We start from the raw sequence: 27,887 nt of genomic DNA on the forward strand, positions 1-27,887 counted from the left end.
GAGCAGTGACTTCAGTTGGTAATTATTATTCATGTAGGATATCCCAAGGTCTGGAAGATGCCTGTTTGTGTAGGAATATAACCGTTGTCATTATCATATGGCAGAGGTTCAAGAAGACTTGGCCCCCTGTGTACCATCCAGCCTCCTGCCGCTGTCTCCCCAGCCTCCTGCTCTCTGTCTTTCAAGCCACTTGCCCTGTGTCTCTCCAGCCTCCTGTGACTCTCCAGTCTCCTACCGTTTGTGTCTCCGCAGCCTCCTGCCCTGTGTCTCTCCAGCCTCCTTATCCCTGTTTCTCTCTACTGCATTCTGCTGTGCTGCTGCTGCATAGATGCTCTGTCCTCAGCCTTTGCCTGCACGCTGCTGCTGCATGGCCATGCAGCATGACTCTCTTAGTGACAGTGATACTGCATGTAGCAATATGCATGGATTTGCCATAATATCCCTTTAATCCAGGACACATATGAATTACACAGGTTCTGTGGCTGGATAAATTCAAGCTTGGATTTCACCTGGTATAAATCAGAACCTGTGTAAATCATTGGTCTTCCAGATTAAAGGGCTATAATGGCAAGCCTGTGTATAATACAGAATGGGTGGCAACCCTACTTCTCCCACCCTTACCCTCTATGGGCCTGATTCAGACCCACTCGCGAGCGGCTGTCCGCTCGCAAGTGGGTCGATGTTCTGGACTGAGCATGCGCACGACGGAGGGAGCTCCGTCGTGCGCATGCGCCAGACGCGACGAGCGAAGTAAAGTCCTTCGCTCGTTGTGTCCGATCAAAGGGGGCGTGCTGTCAATGTTGATTGACAGCACGCCCCCTTTGGTAGGCGTGCCGGGGGCGTGCCTCCCTGACGGGGGCGTTCCCACGGGAACGCCTCCCGTCAAAAGCCAGCCCACTGACATCACTAGTGATGTCAGTTGGAGTGATTTTGGCTCTGATAGAGCCAAAATCACTCCGGAGCTTGCGGTTGAAAACCTCAACCGCAGGCTCCGGCTCACAATTTCGATGGTCGCGATGGTCTCGACCATCGCGGCCATCAAAATGCACGCTCGTATAGCCTGTGGGTGGTGACCCACAGCTATACGAGCGTCCAGAAGGACGCTCCATTTTCATGGAGGCCGGCCCTCATTCAGAGCGTGCGCTCTGCTCAGAGCGTACGGCTCTGAATGAGGGCCAATATCTTGTATTGTCTCCTTCTCTCGGCCCTCTGTCTTGCATTGTCCTGTCCCTTCTGTCATGCATTGTCCCTCCCCCTGCCCTCTGTCTGGCACTGTCCTCTCCCCTCTTTCTTGTTCCATCCCTCCAGACCTTTGTCCTGCAATGTCCTCTCCCCTCTGCCATCTGTCTCACATTGTCGTCGTCGTCCCCCCTCGGTTACCGGTCTTTCTCTGCGCTGTTGTGCTCCTTCGCGCTGCCGCTCCTCCAGGTACAGTACAGCCGCGCCACTGCATAATTGTCAGATGGCATTGACGGCAGCATCAGAATGACGTCATCTGAGTCATCCGCATCGCTGCCTGGCTGTTGCGCCGGGGCCTGGCCCCAGCAATAGAGTGGGGACTGTATCGGGATTCGGGGCAGGCGATTCGCTGCGGCTCTGCTGTAGGAGGAGGGGATCAGTACCACGGGCTGCCGCCTATTGTGTGTAGCAGCTAGATGAAGTGGCCTGTATTCCCTGCCACTGACAGTCAGTGACACTTGTCCAGCAGGCACTTGAGTAGGCAGTAAGTAAGGTGGTACGGCGCCGGCCAGTAACATCTTACTTGCACCACTCTCCAGCGGATCCTGTGGGCCTATTATCATGGGGAGGCCTGGAGCTGCAGCTCCACCCGCCCCATTGTTAATCCAGCCCTGCTGGCACCTTATCACTGACTTGTCACTTTTCACTCTGTCTCCTAACACTGCTTAGTAAATAGACCCCCTTGTCAGCCAGACATATTTTTTTTTTATAATCTCTAATAATACCAAAATTGGGGAGGCAGGGGAGCATATATATAAAATGTGTAGACAGGTTTAGAGTTTGGAGAGTCTGTCCTAACTCAATTCTAAATGACAGTGTAAAAATTAATCTGACCAGTTTATGTGCTACAGGCAGAAGCAGGCCGTACTTTCCCTGCAGGTAAACATGCACCTGCACCCTTTAGTTGGATTAACACCTATCTCTAAATATTGTGTTTTGTTAAAAGCCGTCCTGATCTAAGTCGTATTTTCACTTGCTGTTGAGAGGGTGGAACTGGGCAGCAACAGGACATTCACATGTAGTATAAGTTTGCAGTGTTGTGAGTGTGCTGATGATCTCCTGCACCAGGAATAGGGCTGGTGTAAATGTGTGTTGCAGATCATAATGACTGCTTTCATTAGTGGATGGATGAGGTTGTTTGGTCATATGGATGTGGCCAAATCTGATTACAGGTGGAAAAATATAAATTTCTCTTCTCTGGGAGCTGCACAGTTGCAGGAAGCTACATCCCCCACCACCCTCTGGGGTGCAAAGAAGTGACAATTGGCAAGAGGACAGCTGAATGTCAGTAACTTTCAGCAGGCTGAGGAGAAGCTTCCGTATCAGTTAATACCAGAGGAGCATTGGGACCATTAGGAGTGGTGGCGCCATCTTGTACAGAGCTGAGGTTGGCGGAAAAACAGCTCTAGAATGAGGGTGACATCTTGAGAACAGCAGCAGAGAATAAACAGTGGGTTCAGGCTGAGAGATCCTGAGTGAGAATCAGCTGACGTAATCTCAGAGAGATCCCTAGGAGCCTATTTATCAATTATTATTTGGGGGATAACAGGTGTTTCAGGGTGTACCCGCAATTAATAAGTACCCCCCTAAGTTATGTAACTGGGGACTGCTGCAGTCTCCTGTTTTTGCTCTCAAAAGCAGACCATTAGGTTTCTTTGGGAGCTGCTTATTACCTGCTCCCCATGCCCCCAAGTGAAAGAAAGAGGCGGAAGGACACGTTACAGGGAAGTGATGAGCAGCAGAAGTTTGGAGACTCGCAGATTATCCTGCTGGGGCTGGAATCAGAGGGAAAGCTGTCCATGTAATACAATGCTCAGTTGTCACATTACACATGTCCAAGCTCCACATAGTCACCTACATTTCAGAGACAATAATTCTAATCCTAGCCAGGGGTCACCAAAAGAGGTGGAGTTAGCAGACACTGACAGTGTTTATTTTGTACTACTGAAGGGGGAGTTGATGTATCAAAGCTGTCATTTTACAGGTTGTGTTTGAAAAAATGCAGGAGCTGATTTTTGGTTGGTACTTTATATCTCTACAAGGTTTCATGCATCTGCATCTAAGTGACATATTAATTGAATGACACTGATACCTGTAACTGCAGTCATACAATGAGAGCCCTATACCAAAGGAGAGTTTACATTGAATCCACCTTGCACATTTATTACAGACAGCGCTGCAACTGTGCTTGCTAGTATGCAGGGCTTTAAGTGTTATTCACTTATGCTAGCCATTACCATTACTGTGCACCAAATGGCCACAACAAGTACTCTATTGATTTATACTAGAGATACTTTTTCTTGCATTATTGTTACATTTACTATTTTTGTGTAGGTTTTCATTTAATTGATACAGTACAGTGTAAAATATAACTTTGATTAATTATATTGTGATTGTATTAGGCCTTATACCAGATTGCAGAATAAACCGTGTTATTTTTTTGCATCATATCTGTGTCTCTCTCTGTGAACCTTAGGGAAGACCTTGCCTCTCTCTCTCAGTGAACCTTAGGGAAGACCTTGCCTCTCTCTCTGTGAAGCTTAGGGAAGACCTTGCCTCTCTCTCTCTGTGAACCTTAAGGAAGACCTTGCCTTTCACTCACGGTGAACCTTAGGGAAGACCTTGCCTCTCTCTCACTCTATAAGCCTTATTGAAGACCTGGCCTCTCTCTGTGAATCTTAGGGAAGATCTTGACTCTCTCTCTGTAAGCCTTATTGAAGACCTTGCTTCTCTCTCTCTCTCTGTAAACCTTAGGGAGGACCTTGCCTTTCTCTCTGTGAACCTTAGGGAAGATCTTGCCTCTCTCTCTCTGTAAACCTTAGGGAAGACTTTGCCTCTCCCTCTCTCTGTAAACCTCAGGGAAGACCTTGCCTCTTTCTCTGTGAACCTTAGGGAAGACCTTGCCTCTTTCTCTGTGAACCTTAGGGAAGACCTTGCCTCTTTCTCTGTGAACCTTAGGGAAGACCTTGCCTCTCTCTCAGCACAGCAGAAATGTATTTTCAGAAAAGGACCATCCTACATCAAAGTACCTACACTCTTTGCCCACTCCACCCCACAAGTCAAAGAAGTATCACATTTGAGGCCACTTTATCATAGGGGCATATTTATCACAAACCACATTTTTAATGCATATGTGATTATTTTTTAATGGCTAAATTCACAAAGTGTAAATATAAATTTTCACTCGAATTTAGCAATAATCTCATACCGGGAGACTGGCAAACCTATGTGCGCTGCTTTGTGGACGGAAATGGAAGGAAGACAGGAAAGATATCTGATGTCGTCCCTCCATGTTATCTTCCAGGGATGCTTAATATTTGTGGGTGCCCCCAAAACATGGATGTTCTCGGGGGATAGCCTGCAAATATTATTTAATAAATATGCCCCTGTGTGTGACTCTGAGTCAGACCCACTCTGTGGCTGCCCAAAAAATTAAAAACATTTAAATATCTGTGAGCTTTCATCTATCTCTTATGAAGGTACCTGTTTACAGATACATCTGCTTACATTACATGGTAACAAAAATACATACAATGCCCAAAAATTATGCAGTATGTTAAGGAAAGTCCTTGTTTCAGGATGCAGTGGATACACTAGAGTAATTGGTAACTCAGAATCATGCTGCTTAATAGCTGGCATGGGGGAGAGAACTGCCTACACTACAGGTGACTCTCTTCAAAGAAAACCATGCTTATTATTTAGTGACATTAAGATGACTTGCACACCGACCCGGGTTGCCTCTAAACAGTCTTTTGTTAAACACACAATAAATCTGCATTGAGAACTACACGGCAATAGGAAACAAAGAGAAGATATTGTAATGAATGGTACTATTTTCTACATGCACTTTAATAGAGATGTCCAGAAGAGAACAGGTGACATTCAGATGATTCTGTTTCATTGCAGGTCACATAGTTACTTGTGAAATAAGATGTCACAGCAGTTTTTTCAATATATGCTGAGGAAGCGTATCACTTCTGAACTGTACTGGCCCCGTGTTTTATGTAACTGTTTGACTAGACCTTTGGCACTGTTATTTGTATACAATAAATGGATTCTCTTTATTCCAACCGTGTCACCGTGGCCTTCATTTACATTGGTAGCGAGCTTCCAATGTCACTGTGATGTCAACTTACTGCATCCCAGACCTGTGTATGCAAAATCTTTGACAAAGACATCAGGATTGTGAATGTAAACCAAATGTGACAGGGGAACATTAATTGCCTGGCCATCATCTAATCTATTGTGAAACAGAACAGGTGGATGTCACCTATCCTCATTCCAGACCCTCACAGAGACTTGGGTGATTGTTTAAATCACTGATCTTGGGAGGATGTTTAAAGAAGTAACCCCTCAAGTTACATAAGATGTAACACCCTCTTTACCTACATCATAATATTATCTAGTGGCACCAAAAGAATGTTGCCAATTAAAGCATTATAATCGTTTTATAGCTAACAAACTGAGGCCCTCATTCAGAGCCGTACGCTCTGAGCAGAGCGCACGCTCTGAATGAGGGCCGCCCTCCATAATTCTGGAGCGTCCTCCGGGACGCTCGTATAGCTGTGGGTCACCACCCACAGCCTATACGAGTGTGCAGTTTGATGGCCGCAATGGTCGTGACCATCGCGACCATCGAAACTGCGAGCCGGATCCTGCGGTTGAGGTTTTCAACCGCAAGGCCCGGAGTGATTTTGGCTCTATCAGAGCCAAAATCACTCCCACTGACATCACTAGTGATGTCAGTGGGCCGGCTTCTGACGGTAGGCGTTCCCTTGGGAACGCCCCCGTCAGGGAGGCACGCCCACCAAAGGGGGCGTGCTGTCAATCAACATCGACAGCACGCCCCCTTTGATCAGACACAACGAGCAAAGGACTTTCCTTCGCTCGTCGCATCTGGCGCATGCGCACGACGGAGCTCCCGCCGTCGTGCGCATGCGCAGTGCACAACATCGACCCACTTGCGAGCGGACAGCCACTTGCGAGTGGGTCTGAATCAGGCCCTGAGACACATGTATAAATGTAACAAAATAGGTTTTTGCAAATCTATTATTAACACAACAGAATGGTGCTGATAGCTAAAAGTATGCTCAATTGCAGAGCTTATCTTGTGTGAATCCCCACTGCACATGCTCAGATATCGGGTGCACCAAGTAAGGGTGATCAGGAGTTATATGCATGCCAATTGTAACTACACCTACGCCTGAAGAGCTGTGAGTGAGTTGTAATGGGATGTTCTCACGTACTGTAGGCAGAGTTCAGTGATGCATATTTGCCTACTTATTGTTGCTCCTCTTAGGGAGGGGCCATACACTCATATAATTAAGCCCTACCCCCATCATGGCAAAATGCGATGAATCAGGGATCAGTGAGGAATGGGAGCGACTAAAATGATGCAATATACACCGTTTTAGCTCCACCCATTTATACGGACCAGAGATTCTTGGTATTATCTCCCCATCCTGCTCACTTCAATAGGAAGTTGGCTGATGCTGGAGATCCACCCACTGTTCCAGGGGTGTGGGGGGCAACCCGAACAATAGGGAGTCTCCTTCACCTTCCAGTAGAGTAGGTAAGTATGCATTGAGGACATGTTAACATAACTGTGGGCCATGCAGAGGAAATACTCATGTTTAAGAGGCATATCTTTTGTACCATAAAGGCTAAGTGCACACTGATGATGATGATGCAAGCCAAGTGTACTGATATGTCTACAACTCAACATACAGACAAATATCTTTGACATAAAACAATAAAGAAATTGCGCAGAACTATAGGTAACTATCTCAGTGTCTTCTATAATGCTGATCAAGCACAGAACAGCCACTTTCACAGTCACTTAGAAATTGTAATATAGTGGAATTTATTTTTCTTAACTTACAGACTCGGGGGTCTATGTTATCTATAATAAATCGATCGTGAATGCACAGTGGAACTTTTAGTTCCACTTTTAAACCCCTTTGAAAAATATTTTTTTCAAATAATAAAGCACTTATTTTTTTACATTTCTTTCCCAAGATGGAAATAACAGAATAAGCATTAAAAGGACTGCCATCCTTGTTAAATAGGAAAAGCATGGAGAAGCTTTCATTGGTGATATTGACAAGTCTGAGCATTCAGTTTCACTTAGTAAACTGTATACGTTAAACAGTTCAAAATAAATATATACAATATATATATCTATATATATATATATAGATATATATATACTGTATATATATACAGTATATATGCTGTATATACACACACATAGAGTATATATGTTAAACTGTGGTAAGTGATACAATTACATCAAAGTCTAGGGTCATCCTCCTTGACCTCTGTACCACTGTATACACAATTGATCACCCCCTCTTTTCCTGCACACCTTTCACTCCACAGTTCTTTCCTGATTCACTTCCTACTTGTCCAACCGCTCCTTCATTGTAACTATCAACATCTGACACAATTTTCCCAGCTCTCCCATAATCCTTTAGGGTTCACAAGTTTCAGTTTTCAAATAGTTGCTATTTTTGACTCAACTTTACACCTAGGGTGGGATGCATGATGCATCGCACTCACGATGCAAAGCATTCTGCCAGTCATCGCATGCATGCTGGCGTTTGTAACGCCGGTATGCATGACGATCCCCGCAGTGACCGCTCTGTCGGTAAGAGCGGCCCTTTGCAATGGATGGACTATCGGGTCTATGACTCAGAAGCCCCTACGGTATCTTCCTGCGCATGCACAGAAGGCCGCGCTCGCTGTGCATCGCATTCCAGGGCTTGGTGCATATGGAAAATGCGGTCAAACCCTCATTTTTGTGGTTTGACAGCATTTTTCCTGGTGATGCATCCCGTCCCTAGTCTATTAGTGAGCTAGTTTGTTCTTTGCACCTCCTCCTACTGTGATGACACCCAAATATACCTCTCCTGACTCAACCTCTCCCATTTACTATTGTGTTTTACCACATGTCTCTCTGCTATCTCCACATGGATGTACCAATCTAAAGGTTATAATATTACCTGCTACTAGGGTTAGGGCCACCATCAGGGGGCTACTGCCGGGACTGGAGTCCCGGGCCAGAACACTTAGCTGAAGGGGGGGGACCCGCTCTTACCCCTGTAGTTTATAAAAAAAAAATTACGGAGCGCAGCAGCACTGCTGCTGCTGGCTCCAGTAGATAGTTCCCGCCGCGGCTCACACAGGCCAGCTCCATCCGGCAATGACTGCGCATGCGCGTCAATGCCCTCGACACAGAGGAGACAGACAGCTAGTGCGAGTGGGCAGGAGATGGTCGGCATTATTGCGACCATCGGGTTTGCGAGGAGACCCTGTGGTCTCAGGTCTCGCAAGCCCAAGTGGACTTCCTGCTCTAATAGAGCGGGAAGTCCACTACTGACATCACTCGTGATGTCAGTAGGGCCGCCCACAAACGGCAGGTGTTCCTTTGCGAACGCCTCCGTTTGTTCAGCCACCCCCCCTCCCCGCCTACAAAACGGGGCGAGCTGTCGATCAACATCGACAGCTGCCCCGTTTTGTTGCAAGCCCCGGAGCGAGTGATTTTTCACTCGCTACGGGGCTTGCGCACGCCGCGAGTCCACACTGGCCCACCATCGACCCGCTTGCGAGCGCTGTGCGCTCGCGAGCGGGTCTGATTCAGGCCCTAGGTCCTTGATGATCTTTTTAGTTAGACACAGGCAGACTAGGATTCATTTTTATGAATTTGTTTATTTTGCTGCACAAATAAAACTAATTGCAGATACTTGTACCAAGGCACTCGACTGGTGTGATACTGATTGGCTGCTGCAAGCAGAGTGCGGCTGTTTAACCCGGGAAACGGCATTCCTTAACCTTATTTTGCAACAGTATTTACTCATATTAATAGAATACAATAGAAGAAAAATACCATGCACACGGTACATTATTAATATTATAGGTACAACTTTTTTAAACAAAAGCTGTAAAAAGCTGACATAATACAATAAGATGGAACAAAATGTTCCAAACTGTGGTTAAACATTCCAGACCAGCGTTGAATGCAACATCTCCCAGAACTGCTACACAATGGTAAAGGATGGTAATACACTGGCTTTATCCATTCCCCAGATACATGATAAAAATAATTAAGCTACAAACAACAAAGAACTAAATGCCTTTAGAAGGAAATAACAGATGGGAAGATGCTGTAACATTGTTTATCATATCCAGTACAATTTGATTGTCATAAAGAAAAATTATGAAACAATTGCAAAAAATTTCCCCCTAAAGCTTAATCGCAACTATAATGGGAATAATCTCAAGGAATGTGATGTTTTCAGTAAGGCTGTGATTAACCCAAGGCTGTGACCAGCATCTGTTGGACCACTAAGAATGAGAAAAGGAACAAAGGACCTCATTCAGAGCCGGACGCTATTTGTGCTCGCTCGTTCAGAAAAAAGGGGTGGCTATTCAAATTAACCGTTCGCTCTTTGCGGTCTGTTCACGCCTCTAGGTCTGAACGAGAGAACCAAACATGTGGTCGTTTTTTGGAAAACTACGCCCCCTGGCCGCTCGCATCCTACGTCATGTCCGCTATTTATTAGATTAATCGAGTACATCGACCAGCGTATGAACTGCTCGCTATTCTTGTGGTTGGTTTTTCCTACAGCAATCTTGCGAGCAGTTCTGACTATAAAATAACCCAGTGACGTGGTCAATGACGGTGCTGTATTAATTATGCACACCCATAAAACGCCTGTTTTGACCTTTAAGCACGCCTGCGTTCGGATCTCCACTCCCCGTTTTCAAGCACCTTCCCCTGTTACCACCCACATACGCCTCCTCTTGTCACTCAAAATAGCACGCATTCGCTATTTAGCGAACAAACGATTTTCGGCCGCACTGACTGGTTCGCGCATGCGTGTTACGATCCGTACGCATGCGCAGTTGTGCAATCATCGCTCGGAACGAACGAGCGGCCGCTTACGAGCTGCTCTGAATCAGGCCCAAAGTCTGTCAGTCTATACTGCAAATCTTAATTTGATACCTCCAGAGTCATCTAAATAGAAGTACTGTTAAATTGTCTCAAAATAGGTATTCCATACTCCATAGTTACCTACTTTCAGTTACCACCTTCCGGGAGGGAGATGTCAGGCTTCCACAGGCAGGGGGTGTGATGCTGCAATGATGCTCCGTTGGGGGTGGAGCATGGGACGTGGCAGTATGACCGCGTCATCGTGGCCCCATCCCCTCTTCATAATGCTGAAATTAACTGCATTGTGAAGCAGGGGGCGGGCCACGATGATGCAATTCAGCGCGAAAAACGCACCATGCTCCACCCCTGGGGGTTCCTAGTGTAACTGCGGGGGGGGGGGTGGAACGGTTTGGTCAGCAGCTGCCGGGAGGCTTGTCTGCCTTTCCGGAGGGCCGGGAGCGGCATACGATTTTCGGGAGGCTCCCAGCCGAATCGGGAGGGTAGGTAACCCTGCATACTCCCACGTTATTCCAATGATAAGCAGTCATCCTGGTGACGTGATAAACACCCTTTATGGCTGCCCTAACTTGTGTTATATGCCTGCAGAAAACCCTGGCAAATGTTGCAGACAAAACTTTACTTGCATCACAGGGGCTACATCTACCATGCAAGCCTGATGAAAAGTAAACCCTTCACCAATGAATGACAAAAGTTAGAAACTTTATTCATGGATAAATAGAACTCTATATCCTCAGAATCCAGCTGAATAGATAACATTTTTCTGTAGATGAACCTTTCGCCTTTTCCCAGAAAAATCCAACTCCAAAATAGAGATGAGCGGGTTCGGATTTACTCGGTTTTACTCGGATTTACTCGGATCTCAAAACGGCATTTTATTGGCTGTCGGCTATCACGTGTTTTGGATAGCCAATAAAATAAATCCGAACTAATCCGAACTTGCGGTAAAATAGCAATAAGAACCGAGTAAATCCGAACCTGCACATCTCTACTTCAAAGCCAGGTTGATACTTGCTCCATAGTATTTAGTGACACCAAGCCAAGATAATAAGCTTAAGGACACCTAAATAAAAAGCACTTAAGTAATGAACGAACAGCCCCTGATTTCAGTACCAGCTATGGATTTGTGTCAGATTTCCACCATTAATGCATTAAATTTTAGCAGATTATTTGAGTCCAGGCTACAAAATTCGATCTTGATTTCATATGCCCCAAACAGTAATTCCAAGGCTGTATCACGAGGCTATAAGTCATTCATTCACTAGAAAATGCCATTTTATCGACTATCCACTTACCTACGAATTTGTGGGCAAGTGGTGCTACTGTACATGATAGCTCACTGGGTAAGTGTATCGCCTTTAGCAACAGCAGCGCCTGTAACATTGTCATTATCCTTCTCATCCTGCCAGCACAGTAATGCCCCCAATGATGCTCTGTTGGGGGTGGAGCATGGGGCGTAACAGCATGATCACGTCATCATGGCCCCGCCCCCTCTTCACAATGCCGAAATTGACTGCATTGTGAAGCAAGGGACGGGGCCATGTTGATGCGATTCAGTGTCAGGGGGCGGGGCCACGATGACACAAAGCCAGGATAGTGTTCATAGGGCCCCATCATCTGAGCAGCACCCCCAAGCGCTGCATCTTACCTTGTGACAGCAAGCAGGTCACTCCTCCGCCTCAGCCATCTTCCCAGTGATACTCGGGAAGATGGCACATGCATACACGAGAGCAAAGGCTCTGGAACCGTGGAGGAGGAGGGACCCACTTGCCGGTAGAAGGTAAATATACTATGGGTACAGGGTGTGCACTGCAGGAGACCCCCTGGACCCTATGGTAAATCACAGATAACCTACTGTACTCTATGTATCGCTGGATTTACTGGATTCACTAATGCTGAGTACACACTGACCAACATATATCGGCCGTTCAATTGAATGGACAATATATCGTGTGCCCATCGGCCAGTGTGTACAGACGATATGTCTGTGAACGACACCATTGACAGACATATCGCGCGGGCTGTGCAGTGCAGCTTATGGACGATATATCAGCTTATCTTGCTGAGTGTACGGGTGGTCAGCTGACTGCCCGCTGCACAGAATGTCGGGGAGGGGGTTGCTAGTGGGACCCCCAGCCAGATGGCAGTCATGGTTGTTCAGTGTGTATGAACAACCATCAAATGCAGATATATTTGTCAGGTGTGTACCTACCTTAAGAAATTAACCAGTGTCAATCTGTTGGAAAATCTCAGGAATGACATAGCAAAATGTCTCACTGTGCTAAGACTCTTTTCAGGATTCCACATTGCTGAGAATATAGCAAATAATAAATTTAGTGCTTCAGAATTATTATGCTATCTGTATTATATGGCAGTCATAATGCTCTCTCTATTATATGGTGATTACTGCGATCCTCTCTGTATTATATGGTGGCCATTGATACTTTCTGTATGATATGGCGGTCACTGGAATGTTCTATGTATTGTATGGGTCCGTTGTATTTTTTTCTGAATTATATGATGGTCACATGGGGTGGAATTCAATTGTTTTCTCACGCCTGATCTCCCGTCTAAAGTGACAGTGGGGCAAGATTCAATTGATTAGAATGGGCACCCAAACGGGTCACTTTTCACGCATTTCAGCTCGCCCCCAACAAGAGCAACAATTGAATAGCTCCGTGGGGAATGTAGGAGGCTGGAAACAATTGAATTCCGCCCATAGGTAGAGAGTAACTGCTATCTACTGGGGAAGTGGTGCAGAGCTGATTCTGTGCACCTGGTGACATAAAGCTTAGCTTCTCCCCTAAGCTAATGTACAAATTAGCAGCTAAGGCACCACACTATGCATACACGGCATGATGGCGGGTAGGGGAGCGAAAGGGGATTTTTGGGTGCAAATGGGCAGTTACTGTACCTTGCTGATGCCCATTTCCATCTTGTGGGAGTGTCATGAGCATGTAGCCATACTTCCTTGCTTGGCTGGGATGCAGATGGAGAAGGGACGTCTGTTTTAGACGGATCTTTTGTACACAACATGGGTGTAAGTACCAATACTAATGATAACAGCTGCAGATGGAAACTATATGCATGAAAACAGGGGATACTCGCATAGACAGATAGATACTCAAATTAGCTCAAGGTTGTAAATCTGGCTGCCTCACGTCCACACTTTGTGTCGTATTCAATTAGATTAGCCCGGCGATACTTTTTTGCCTCCCGGACTTTCTGCCTACTTCGCCTGTTTTGTCAGTGGAAAACTATTGCGCGCGTCCCCGCGTATCCCCGTATTCAATTTGAAAGTAGGCGAAAATGGCACCCGGTGAAACTGAAACATTCGGAAAGTGCTGTCAGATTTGGGGAAATCAGCCTGACACCCCCCAAAAGATGCACAGACATGGGGGATCACTATGGGTACCCCCGAATAGCCCTGCTGAAAGTATTTGGGCTTTTAAAACGGGCTCAATAGGTGCCATTTGTGTTTTTGGTTAAGTGGTGAAGAATAGTATTTAGCAATTTTTTTTGGACAAAATAAGTATTCCCATCAAATTTGGGGTACTTGAAAATGGGGGGTAGCATATTTAAAAGTTACTAATTTGAAGCTAATTTTTAACTTTGTCCCACCTAATTTTTTTTTTTCGCCCCCTTTTTCAAAGTAATTTTTTGGGGTATCCTTAAGTGTTTTTTTTTATTTTTTTACACAGTTTACCTTTGGGGGACTGTCTGAAGGCTGCAGGGGGGTTCCCGCAACTTTGCACCCCAAAAACCCCAATTCTGCACTTTTTTCCGCTTGCTATTCATAGGCGAAACTTTTTCGCCTATTACATTGCATTGACTTTCCACCTAGGTGGAAAGTCTTTCAAATGGAATATGGAGTAAAGTCAAAACAGGCAAAAATGATGTCATCGGCGAAAAAGTATCGCGCATACAGACTTTTTGCCTCAAATTTAATATGGGCCTTTGTGTCCTACTCATCATAATTAGGTCCAGAATCTCTAATGCTGTATTTCAGAACGGATGAACTGATACCTTGTTATTATTGACATCATTGATGAGAGTGATAACAACATTAATAATGAAACCACCATTTGTAAAATCCCTATCTCTTTTACATTCCAGCCACCAAAATGTTTTCTTGCATGGGGGACCAAATAGCCCCACCGTGGGGCATCTTCTGTTCTGAAATGACCATCCTACCTCTATTCGTAAGTTTATATTTATAATTATTGTATATTTTTATTAAACTGCCATTATATCTGCCACTGATGTGCCACTATGTTTCATAGGTGCTGTATATGTACCATGTGTTTGTGCCGCTGCTCTGTCACTAATTTTAGCCACCTTGTTGCAGTCTTTAGCCAGTATTGGTGAAAGTATTAACATTTGTGAGGTCGTCATTAGAAAACTGACTTTACAGTATATAAATGTCAATGATAGAAATACTTATGTAGGAACAAATTACATGATCTCATCTGTTTTTGATCATTTTTTAATAATATCCAATACCAAAACGCATCAGGGTAGTTTTGCCAAAACAAAAAGATAGCTTTAGAACCAAAATGTGTGGGGGTCGATGGGATCAATTTTATCATAAACAAAGGGGCATATTCAATAAGCACACGATAAGTAGAGTACTTTTCTTTTCGCATGCAGTTTAGCTTTGGGGGGCCGAGGGTGCAGGGGGGTTCCCGCAAGTTTGCACCCCAAAACAATAATTCACTTTTTCCATCAGAAGCTGGAGCTCTAATATCCAGCGAAACGCGTTAAGCCTTTTATACAGTCTCTCTATGGACATTGGGATTTTTTCAATTTGTGGATCCAGTGAGTTTTGCAGCTTTTCCATTCCATAAGGTTCCATCCTCTATGCCTGAGGAGACAGCTACCTAACATCTTTACCAACAGCTACCTTGCAGTGATCTGCTAATCGGACCATTATTCTGAGGGACCATTCCTGTGGACTGAAGATTCAATACCAGTCATTCACCACTGTTATTATTTTTGCAGTTATCTGCTAATTGGACTGCCATCCCAAAGGATCTTTATCCAGTAACTATTTGCTGTATTTGAACCGATATATCATTGTCTATACTGACTTATCATCTGGACATTAACTCTATCATCCCACCCAGGATGTCCATAGATAGAGATCAAATTGTCTGACTCACCCCAAAGCTCCTTAATTAGTGATTTTATTTCTATATTCTACATATTGGTTTTTATATGTATTAATTTTCAATAAATGTGTATAATATTGTTTTTTAGACATCCGCTTCCTACTCATTCAATTGTAAATTGTATTTGTTCAATTATTCATTAGCTCTTAGCGCCAGTCTTTGTATTTTTATATATATATTGTATTAGAGGCTGACTACCTCTGACTGGCTGCTTAAGTGACAGCGCACCTAAATACTTTCTTACATCACTGCAAAAAGTAACCTTTCTCATTTCAGCTGTTAATTATGAAGAAAAAAATATATATTTCTGTCAAGTGGAATAAATGTATTTTTTTTTCTATCTCAGAGTTTGAGGTACAACACTGCCAAAAGACACCTCTCCCTCTAGAGACTACTCAGGGATGTATGCTTACCCTCCAACATGACCCCTTCCACCCAGTACAAAATGCTCTGCTCCTGAACTTACCACCTAATTAATGATTGCAGACACCTGCATTGAGCTAGGCAAATGATGAGACAGGTGTTGCACCACAGGTGGCTGCAATCATCAATTAAGAAAGAAATACAGGAACAGAGCTTTTTGTACCTGGTAGAAGGGGTCATGTTGGAGGGTTTGCGTCTGTTCAGTCAGAAATGTAACAGTCCCTGAAATTGCCCAAGGGTGGCAAAACATGAGGTGCAAAAGTGAATGTGGAGATAAATTCACACAGGGATGCCTGTACAGGCACAAATGGATCCTTGCCCGGAGATGGCAAAGCACCAGTGTCCTCACCAGACACATTTCTCCTGCCCATAGCTGGCACCATTAGGACACCCATTTAAGACTAGGGATGTGCGCCGACCCCCATGTTTTGGTTTTGGATCTGTATCTCTTCCAAGATTTTGGATCTGGATTTGATGTTACAAACCACCCTCAAGTGTTTTGGTTTTAGAACTGGATTTTTAAAATAAAAAATAGATAAAAAGTTCTAAAAACAGCTAAAATCATGTAATTTATGCAATCCAAAACCCGAAATTCGGATTTAAAATCTGATTCCGAACCGCAAAAAGATCAGAACCGCAACCCGGATTTACCCGGATCGCCTCAGGAGATTAGAACCGCGACTCGGATTTAACCGGATTCACGAAATTCGGGTGTATTCGGATTTCTGGAGAACCGAATTGCACATCTCTATTTAAGACAAAAGGGGTCCCAACCCAATGTTCCAGTATTAAACTCTCTTGAGTATGTATGTCCACCATGTCCCTCTTGACTGTGAGTCAGAAGAGGTGACTAGGTCATCAGCCTCTTTAAAGAGGCAAGTATAGTGACATAAAGATGGCTAGCATTGCATTAGCAGGTAAAACCTCCCACCAAATGATATACCTCACACTGGAACCTTAGTCATTGGTATGAGATATACAAATTTGCCCAGCTAGCCTGTACAGGAGCTGTAGGCTGCCCTCCAGTTGCTGTGGGATTGTGCATCCCAGCATGCACTGCCTCAGTTTTGCTATCAGGGCATGCTAAGGCTGTGGTGGGGTGTATGGTTCAGCAGTGGCTGAGAAGCCGGTTATTTCCCACCCCTGCTGCAGAGCAATCCTAGTCAAAAATTATAAATGGGGTTTAAGGAGTTATACAGGGCTCCAAGATGCACCTGCACTATTTGCCCTGAAGTTCACTTCTCTTTTTGTTCACATGGGGTGATAGGTCTTAAAGCAATGCACTGAACCAAATGTTAAGACAAATTCAGTTTTAAAATAACTGGTGCTCCTGGTTCTTTACGTTCGGGTCAGAAAGATTGATTCTGCCATACAGTACCTGGGAAGCTAAGCAGTGTCAGCCCTGCAGTGGTCTGGATAGGAGTACAGGAGCTGTAGGCTTTTTTGTGCACAATAGAGTCTCTAGTAGCTTTTAAGTAAATCCTACTGAAGGCAATTAGTAGAGCCACCCTCATTATTGGCAATGGGCTAGCGGTTGACCAGAGCTGGACTAATGAGTTTAGCCCCGAGGCCACGTGACATGCCGATTCTGGTAGATGCAGACCTCTTTGGCCAGATTTCATAGGTGAGGTCAGGAGTCACATTCAAGGCCCACAGGTCACGCTCAGACAGGTGGCTCCTAAAAATACTTTCAAGCAGTCAGAGTATCCTCATTTACTCTTCTTTCTAAAATATGCTCAAGGAGTTGCAGCCTCTTGCTAGTCAAAGTCTTGTCTATAGCTTAGCAGTAAGGGAAAATAGATTTTGCAGTCATGGTCTCCGAAGTCTGCACGATTCATTTCTTATAGAGGTCACATGTGTCATTAAAACTAGAACTACTGTAAATGTAAAGTCACTGAATACATATATTAAATATATATTCCCTTTTTCTTTTGCCCACTAATTGGTTTTGCCTCAAATTATACCTATAGGAGGTTTTCCATTTGGTTTGTCTACCACAGCCATTGGAATCTTTGCCATTTTCTAACAAAGAGACCACCTGCTTCAATGGACTATAAAGGTGGTTGGACTCTCAATAGCGCCTTACACCTTTACATGTTTAATAAAAGCAGATGTTCCATACTAGTGAAAAGTGTAAAAAAAACACAAATGGTGAGGCGCTGCTTGAAATCAATCCCTGTGTAGGATATATAGATTATCAAAGAACCAACTGTAATAAAAATCAATAAACATATATACTAAAATTGTATATAAAATTGAAGGTGGTGCCGTATGTACTGGGTAGTTCCCCCTGGAGAATAATATGAACAACAGAAAACAAAAAATTACTTTTAGAAAAACAGCGCAAAAATCTAATATTGCACTGAGCAAAATAGATGAATAAATATTGTGTGAGCAACCTTTAAAGCATAAAAAAACTAATTTAATAAGCACAATATGCAGTCTAAAATATATCCAGCAAGCACATGTAATTCAATCATACAAATGTCATTTGGCCTATAATAGAAGGCGTATATGTGGAGTAAATTTTAAAACACCAGAGGATAGGACCAGTCCATGTTGCAACAAACACTGCATATCTATGAAGCGAGGGATCCAAGTATAGTTAACGGGTGCCGCTCAGTCCTTTAGGGTGTAGTTGATAAAGTCCAGCAGGGTTGGAATAACCTGCAGCCTGTGCAGTCCCTTGGCTGTGAGATACTCCCAATCAAACAGGTTCCAGAGTAGCTTATGTTACATTTATCCGGTTTTTAGTTGAAATAAAATCTCTTCCCAAAGATGGTGTAAAGTGAGTGGTCCAGCAGGTAAGAAACAATCCTCTGGTGGTGTGACTGACGCGTTTCCCTGTCACAGACAGCTGTTACATAGTGCCTTTGAGAAAGCTGTCTGCGACAGAGAAACGCACCACCAGAGGATTGTTTCTCTTTTGCTGGACCAACCCTGCTGGACTATATCAACTACACCCTAAAGGACTGAGTGGTACCCTGTAACTTTCTTTGTTCTTAGGGAATAGGGTTGCCACCTAGCAACAGCACCAACCCTACCCACCCTATACCTTGCTAGGTCTGTTGGTTGCTCTGTCCAAAGTTGCTCCAGTAGATTGATACCTTTATTATTTTCTCCTGAGTGAGCCAGAGGATCATAGCAAGCCACAGCCATCAACTGTTAGATACATCAAATAATTCGCTCTGTCTTACAATTTGGTTGTGGCAATTATGATCAAGTCAGCATCTGTTTTTTATCCATCATGCCATTTGGGCCTATAGTTGGGCCTAGCCCGTGGATGCTCTTCATGTTGCTATGTTTGTACTGTATAATGAATTAATTGCATTGCTCAAAACTATGTTTTTGTTACCAGTTCAGTAAACAATTTACCTGGAAAGATTCAGTGTCTTCTTTCCTTGCGTTTGAACTGATAAGCTTTCTTTCATTATCCAAGTCTAGTCTTAGGATTGCCAACAGTAGGCTTCCGAAAAATCTAGCTGAGGGGGAGCTCAAGGGGGAACCATTAGGTCAGAGAGCAGATGCTCGGCCCTGCCCTCCTGTGTAGGGACAAGCTACAGTAAGTAAGTGAAATTTTTTCACTTTACCTTGTTCCAGCGGTATTCGGGAGACTTGCTCATCCACCCCACCAGCTGTTGCGAGGTGGCAACCCTATACCCTAGAACAAAGAAAGTTTGCAAATCAAAGACTCCTGCAAACTAATGTATTTTAATTCATCTATTGCAATTTCATATTTATTTTTATCAAATAAATATATTCTTCTGACTTTAGAATCCAAAAGTTGAATTCTTTATATCAACTGATAAGCACAAGCTCAATAGCATTCCGTACAATTACAAATATGCAATTTGCTAATTAAATTAAATTTAATGAAAAGGACTTAAATGTACTAAGTTCATTTTATTTTTCAATATAATTTATAAATATGCCACATATCAATGCAAGCAGAAGCAAGACTTCTTCACTCAGGAAATTTAACTGTGCGTTTAAAATACAGTATACAAATGTTAAAGTAATCCCCATCACTGTTTCACCTGATAATAAATGTAATAAATGCAGCAATCTATGTAACATGAAACGTGCAATAATTTATATACCACTGTGTGTGTGTATATATATATATACAGACACAAATACATATATATATAAACTTCTATCTTAAGGTCATTATGTCGATTGCAGAAATACCTTGCAAGCACCTCTGGTAACAGAAGGGTTTATTCTGCCCTTGGGGAGAGAGACACAGTGAAGATAGCTGTGCTTATAAACACAGGGACAACTACAGCTGAACAATTGGTGCCTGTCATTGATCATTAGCGGAGAGAGCTGGAAACCTGGTTAACATTCTCAGGGTGGTGCGAACAAATAACCCAACATCTGCTTTATGGCCGTAGGGAGCAAGTTTTAATTTTGCATTTTTTATACACACATACTGCCATGGGGTCGAGGCCGCAGACTCTCAGGAGAGCAGATCCTGAACCTGCCCCTTTTCTAGGGTGGGAAATAAAAGGAGAGCTATAAAACTGGAGGGAGGGGGGAGGAAACACCAGTACCACACTATATTTACACAGTTTTTTTATATATGTATATATACACCACGCATAAAGCGTAGAAGGATATTAAACAGCAGTCTTTTATTGGAAGCAGTAAGAATTAAATCTGGATACGCTACATGTTACAATACAATGACAAAATCTCATCTCTCTCCTAGCCAAGCTGCCCTGCGTGTAGTGTACCTCCTCTAGTAATGTATGCAAACTCCTGCTGAATATCTAGGTGTTATTATTCCTTCCCATTTTCTATTACAGTGTGATAAATGATGCCCCTAGGGCTCAAGCTGCCCCTGTGAATGCTTATTACCGTTCACTTAAGTAGAAGTTGATTTAGCTTAAATAGCATGTTTCATGTAGCATAGACACTGCACAGCCTTTGCTATTGTAGTCAGCAGTGAAATAATGTGCCTTTAATTGAATTATAACTACCTTGCATGCCTATTAGTGTGTTAACAGTGTATTATGCCTTGTAATGCTGGCTGGTGAAAGCTAATTGCATGTTGGTAAGACAGTAATATATTTACACTTTATTTTGAGAATGTCTTCTTACAGTAAAGGAGGTGCTTGGGGTTAATCAGTTTTATGAAAGCCTGCATGATGTTTCACGAGTGATATGTATTTGGTGTTAAAGAAATAACTTACTTTACAGGAGTGAAAGTGTTGGGTCAAAAGTGACATTATGGAGCTGTGTACGGCTGCTCCAGTGTTTCTTTTCAGCTGCCAAGATGCATGGATTAACCTCCAGATGGAGATGGCTGAGATAAATAGTATAGCATGTACATTAGTAGTAATTATTAACAGAAATACAAAGGACAGTATTATGACCAGTAGCAAGTTTGTGCAAGGACAGACTTAACAATTCTTTCTTTCAGACATTCTATATCCCAACCTAAAAATAGTTCCATTGTTTTAACCCCCATCTGTATAAATTAAATACACTGGCATTATCTAGCACCAATTCAGCCAATTGTTAAATGTTTATATATGATAATAATATGTTATTATAATATGTTTAGTAAAAAATAGAATGGGATATAAAATAAAATATACAATTTGTTGTATTTTAGACTCATCATTCACCAGGTCGCAAGCACTCAAAATACATGAAATGCAAACTGCATGGGTACTTGTAACCAAATCAATCATTCCAGAAGAGTTTCCTGGAGATGACTAAAGAGTCTACCAAGGGCAAGGGACATGGACCACCTTTTGTGTGTTGCCCCACTGGGCTTGTTGAACAAAGTATGCCCAATAAATTTGCTAAAGCCAACACTGTTCAGACATATTGAATTACTGAGTAAATATTTGATTCATCGGTTGGTAACATTTTAACGTTGACTTGCTGATGGGATTTTGTTGATCATAGAAAAGATAATACTTCTGCACATGTATACAATTGGCGTAACAATATTCAAATGACTCTGTATCCTTGTTGCTGTAAATGCAATTCTGTCGGGGATGCTGCCTAATGACAACTTGTATAAATTCAAAAGGTAATCAGAAATGAAGACACAGCAGGACAGACTTGTTTTAATGCAGTTTTCTTTCTTTATTCACATTCTATCCCAATTCTTGTGTATATATGTTACGCTGGTTTGTTACCAAATTTGGACACTTTATATGAATTTATTAAAAGTGAAGTAATGTGCGCCACCTTAAGACAACATCTTTTTCTCTTACATTTTAAAAGGATTTTGTTCAGGTAAAAGACAACATAAAATAGTCTATGACTAAATATATGCCAATAGAGCCTAAAGTTTGACCTTGGCTTTTAATTATTAAGAAAGTCTGATAGGAACCTGCTTTCCCTTTAATGTAAAGGACAGGTCAGGGTTAATTGGGGCCAGCATATTGCTAAGGACAAATACCCTTCTACCCTCAAAAGATCCTGTAAGGACTTCATAGTCAATTACTTTGAAATTAAAGATGTGCAGGACTGGTCCTCAGAGAACCGACAATAACCGAATTTAGGGGTACTGAGTCTAACCAAGTCCCGGTTCGGATCTCCCTGCGATTCTGAACTTCTGAAAAACCAAACTCTGGTTTTGGATTGCATGCTAACGGGTCAAAATAGCATCTTTTTAGCTGTTTTATTTTTATTTATTTTTTAAATACAAATACAAACCCAAAACACATGAGGGTGGTTTTGCAAAAAACAAAATCAAAACATGAAAATTAATCCGGATCCAAAACCTGAACCAGACACGTAATGTCAGCGCACATCTCTACTTGACATAATTTGCTAGACAACCAATCTAGTGCCCTTACACAATGCTTGACTAGAGTCAAGATTTTGTAGTATTACCGACTGCTCCAACTTTTAATTAGGTTTATGAAATGGTATCCTCCAAGTCTAAAGCTAGGTATACTTCTATACAATCGTTAGGCCGTTCTTTCGATTCACGACCCCTTGATACAATTAAAAGTGTTTACACACCTTTGTTCATATTTTATCAGAAGAAAAGAGGTTGCATCTGAAGATCAGGTTTTATGTGCAGTTTTATTTGCATTGGATTCTATGGTACAATATCACACAAAAAGTGAAGTGTGTACTTTAGACAGTTCTGTCCGATGCTTCTGCCCATACTCCTCCAGCAGCAGAGCCGTCTTTGTGTCTTTTCAGCAGATATTTTAGACAGATGAGTAAACTGGATCGCAAGTTAGTTGTAAAGGTGTGTATGTATGAATCATCACTGTGTACGGGACTTCCGAATGTAAGCGTAATCGAAACTAAAATTGCATTGAAAGCATGAGTGTACAAGTGTGCCCCTAGCTTAAGACTGTTCAGAAACTCATTTAGGTAGTTGTTAACTTCTTCAGTAATGGCACTGCAATGTACAGGTGTTTCCCAATGTCAGATAATACATGTGGGCTAGAGAGACTATAAAGTCTAATCCATGCATTTCTCAGTTAGCATCAGGTGCACTTCATAAGTAACCTAAAGTAATTTTTGGTGTTATCACTTGAATCAGCAATATATTACATGAACTTCTGTTGATTATTTAGGATATTAGAAGTTACCTCAGATTTTTGTACATGATTTATGACTATCGGGCATTTTCATCATCAGAGGCCATATGGCCCCCGATGATGAAGTATTCACCTCACCGCAGGGGATACTTAACACCGGAGCAATTCATCACTGTGCCGATGTGGAGATAACTACTCCGGAAAGCAGCTGTGCCCGCGATTAGTAGTGCAGCTGCAGGAGTAGCGGCGTTACTTACCTGTCCCTGCAGCCGGCTTCTGTGCATGTGTGATCTGAAGATGGTGCTTCTTCTCACAGGCAAACTCCGGAAACTGAATTACAGTATTGCAGTGTCTTAAATTTGGTGGTACATGTATTGGCACTTGAAGGGGAGGAATGTGTAAGTGCTGTGGTCGAGGGGGGCCCCCCAGATATATCAATGTACCAGGCCCCAAGATTTCTGTTGCTGGCCGTGGTCCCGCCCCTTTATATCTTTGTTTTCCACCAGATTTCATGTCTCTCTCTTCCTCCCCCCCCCCCCCATTTCCCTCTCGCCACTTTTTTTTCTCTTCCTCATTTTTCTATCTCAACCTTTTTACTGTCTCCCTCCCCTCTTTTTGTGCTCTCTTTCCACATTTTCCCTGTTTCTACTTTTGTGTTCTCAATTATATTATGTCTATGTCTTTATTGTAAAGTCTATTTCTTGTATTTAGGCTGCGCTCTCTATTTTATTTTTTTATTTTGACTTAACCGCCCTTCTGCCTCATGTCTCCCCCTGTTGTGTGTGTTTCTCTTTCTTTTTCTTTAATATCAACCTTTCTATTCCTCCTCTATATTTCACTTTGTGTGTATCTCTTGACAGCCTCGATGTTGCTGTGACCAAGCTGTGAGTTATTACTAAATATTTTAAACTGTAACATTGGCTACCAGCACCAGGATGCGTACAGTAGTCTACAGAGATAGACTATACAGGGACAAGTTCAACATGCTCAACTATTCCACTATTTGTAACTACTCCATGTGCTGGCCATTATTATGTTACATTTTAGGCTAATCTGTGGTCCTATCCTCTCTTGCCAGTGGGAACTGCAAGCAATGGGCACCTCTGCTGGGTCTCATTGTGCATGTCATGGATTTACATTATTGGGAGTGATATAATACATGCTGTATACTTCTGTATTACTCTACGGTGGCCTTCCTAATTATATATGAAAGCCTGCATTGGATTTTGACCTTGAGTGCTATAGTTATGTAACAGATGTGAATGGGACTACATGAGTGATAACAGGTAATAGAGGTAATTACATTTTTTTTAATTATGTACACTTATAACTGCAGCAGGATTTTTGCACTGTTGTACTTGCTCCATTTTTAATATGATCTCAACAGTGTTGCTCCACTGTGATAATATTTTCTTTGTCTATTTTTTTGTTATTATTAGTCTGAACATCCTTGGATATTGCACTTGAGAATCAATGAGCAGAATCAATGTCAAGTAGGAAGTCATTAGTAGCTTTGCAGGTAGAGACAAGGATCTTAGGGCACACACTTCCTGGAGATGACGTGCGCAAGTGGGCGTCTTAAGACAGCCTGGTGACCATCTGCATACACAATGCGATCGCACGCTAAGACATAGTGGGCGTGCTAAAGCATTGCCGTGCGATCGCCTGCCTTACCGAATTTACATACGCATCTAGCGAACGAATGCATCTAGCGAGCGGGTCTGAATCGGTCCCTTAATTTGTAAGAGAAGCTTTTTCCAATTAGGTTTTACTATTTGCACAAATTTTTTATGTCAGACCATTTAATTGGGAATAATATGGTCATTGAATGTAAGATTAAATAACATTGTGGTGAAAGTGTTGCATAAATACAAATATAATGGAAAACACGTTGATGGCCTTTATGTGATATCTGTTCATAATTCACAAATCCTGAGTTGCCCAGTCCCAGGCTGTTGGATGAGCACCGGATCCCCCCCCCCTTTTAAATCACAGCAGCCCAGCACAATCTTAAAGGGGTATGACCACACCTCCTGTGATTAGGCCATGCCCCCTTCACCCAGGCCCGGCCGACCTCTCTACGCCCCTGCTCCCAACTGCCATTTTTCAAATAGATGACAGTCAGGAGCTGATTGACTGGAGCACCATTATCATACGCAACAAGTTTTATCACTCGTGAATGATAAAACATGTTGATAAATGAAGCCCTTAACCTGGTATTCCACTGCAGTTCTGTCAAAAAGTATAGTAGTTCTTCCACATTCCACTACAATCAGTGAAAGCTCTCCCCACATCTATAAGACAGTCCTGATGGGAAATTATGCAGGTGTGTCAGTCAGTTGCTATGACATCACTGCAGAGCAAGTCTGTCAAAGTGGGTACGCACCTAAAGATTTATCTGTCCAATCTGGTTGGAATGAAAATCTGGTAAAGTATGGGAGCAAATGACAAACGGCCATTTGCTCCCAGACATTGAAAAACAGACAATCAGTTTAATTTAACTAATTTATCCGAACAATTGTTTTTGTCTGTTTTCCGGTGTTTGTGAGCAAATGGTTGATTGTCATTTGCTCCCATACATTACCAGATTTCACTCTTGTTCTACCTGCTAACATGGCAACCTGCTACAGAAGAACTCCTATTTACATCATGAAACTCAACCACACAAACCCTAAAAACAACCATCAAAATATTATGTAGCCGTATTTATCACTTTGTTTTGACTTTCATTTTATACAGCCCTGTGTACAGATATTATACTGACCAGCACTAATCCCTCTCACTTTATCCCATCTGGTTCTGATGTTCATTTACATTATCCGTGTTCAATATAGAGCTGCCAATGTAATTATAGTAACAGCAAATAACATGCCTTCCCATTAGTTATTTCTACACCCCATAAAGCTTAAATGTTTACTGTAACAGGCTGAAACTGATCTTTGAAAAACAAATCTAATATAGTAAAGCAGAATAATTATGTTGGACAAGTTATACATAATTAAGATTTCTCATTTTGGGGTCTCAAGTACACACATTCGGTTATGATTTGAGAATTTCCTTAGTCATGAATGGAATTAAGGGGGAGATGTTTTATAGTAGCATGGATCGTGCCACTTTAGCTCTTCCTCCTTCGCCTCTTTAGCGAGGCGAAGCAGGAAGCAGTACCGACAAGATGTTTTAACATCTCGTCTGCCAGACTCCAACAGCGTATGAGCCTAGTGCTGTGTCTCACCTCCCGGCAGGCTCCAGTGGATATATGCATGATATCTCGCAAGCATTGCGAGACCTCCCTTGCACAGCCTGGAGCCCAGCAGCCTCATGGCTGTAATCTTTGCCCCAATGGTGCCTCCTTAGGTGCCTGGATCATGATCTCAATCCCCACTTTCCCGGGCAAGCTCTCGTTCACGGAGTTGGCATTCAGTAAGACTGGTGAAGTCATGAAGAGCCACGCACTCTGGAGATAAAAGAGCACAGCCGACAAGGCATCTAATGGGGCAGGAGGACCACAATATCGAGATGGCAGGCAGGAAGGGGAGGTGGGGGGGTAATTTTACTGACAAGATAATTGCCCTGGGTCCTCCACAAATCATAAACAGTCTCCTGATTAAATGGTTGTTAAGCATAATCATGTGATGGCAGGCATAGCATAATATTACAAGTAGTTAGATTGAGACATGAATATAAGTGTAGCTGATGTATCCAGTCAAATTGTTTTTAAGCACCAAAGTCAAGATTCCTGAATTTCACTGTGATGTAGCCGGGGATTGGTGAGCTTCTAGTGGTGTAATATACTGTACCTCTGTATTAGTAGGATAATAGAGAATATATTTTTGGGAAGAAGAGGATATTGCCTTTAAAAACAGGAAAAATTGAATAAGGACAGTATGTTAGTATAGAGGTAAAGGTGCAGTGAGAGACACCATTACATGTGTGTAATGGTTAGGTGGAGTGCGCAGATAATTTGACCTATACCAAGTCTTTCTAGGAGTCTTTTGAGCATTCTATCTATTAATTGAGTAAAACACACATGTGTATGTTATACAATGTTTCTTTTCTAGCACTGAGCTTTCACCTGAATGTGTTTAACGCATCTTATTTGTATTCAGCAAGAAATGTACATCTCTCAAATGATTATATATTTATATGCACTATTATTCAATTAAAAATTAAGCTTTTTTTATACTATACATAAAAACAAAGGTATGATATTAATTCATTTTGCTATTTCATAGAAAAATATCTGACAAAATCAGAGCTAGTTCAGAAATGAGCTGATAAGCAATTGTAGTTGATAATTGTATCAAAACTCCTTGGACTGATTCAATCTGTAATAGGCACAACCAGTGGTATAGCTTAGAGAGCCTGATACAGAGTTGTACACTATTTCGATGTTTACGATGTTCCGATACTGCATACACACGTAAAGATTTTCTGTCCAAGCATCCAACTAGTTGATTGGTTGGAATGAAAATCTGGTAATGTATGGGAGTAACTGATAATCAGCAATTTGCTCCTAAATGCCAGAAAACAGATGAAAATGGTCGTCCGAGAAGTTTGTTAAATGTTTGATCCAAA

The 27,887-nt window shown here is 42.6% G+C and overlaps 1 long non-coding RNA gene across 1 annotated transcript in view; it reads left to right on the plus strand.

The window, feature by feature from the left end:
- LOC148542939 (uncharacterized) overlaps positions 1-27,887 on the plus strand; it is a 47,407-nt gene that overhangs the window by 14,547 nt on the left and 4,973 nt on the right. The window contains exon 2 of the long non-coding RNA XR_015873812.1: positions 14,309-14,394. This is a non-coding gene — a long non-coding RNA (uncharacterized LOC148542939). The remainder of the gene's footprint in view (positions 1-14,308; positions 14,395-27,887) is intronic.

The sequence above is a fragment of the Taudactylus pleione genome, unplaced genomic scaffold (genome assembly GCF_031769625.1).
Source record: "Taudactylus pleione unplaced genomic scaffold, aTauple2 ptg000007l, whole genome shotgun sequence".
Classification (NCBI taxonomy): domain Eukaryota; kingdom Metazoa; phylum Chordata; class Amphibia; order Anura; family Myobatrachidae; genus Taudactylus; species Taudactylus pleione.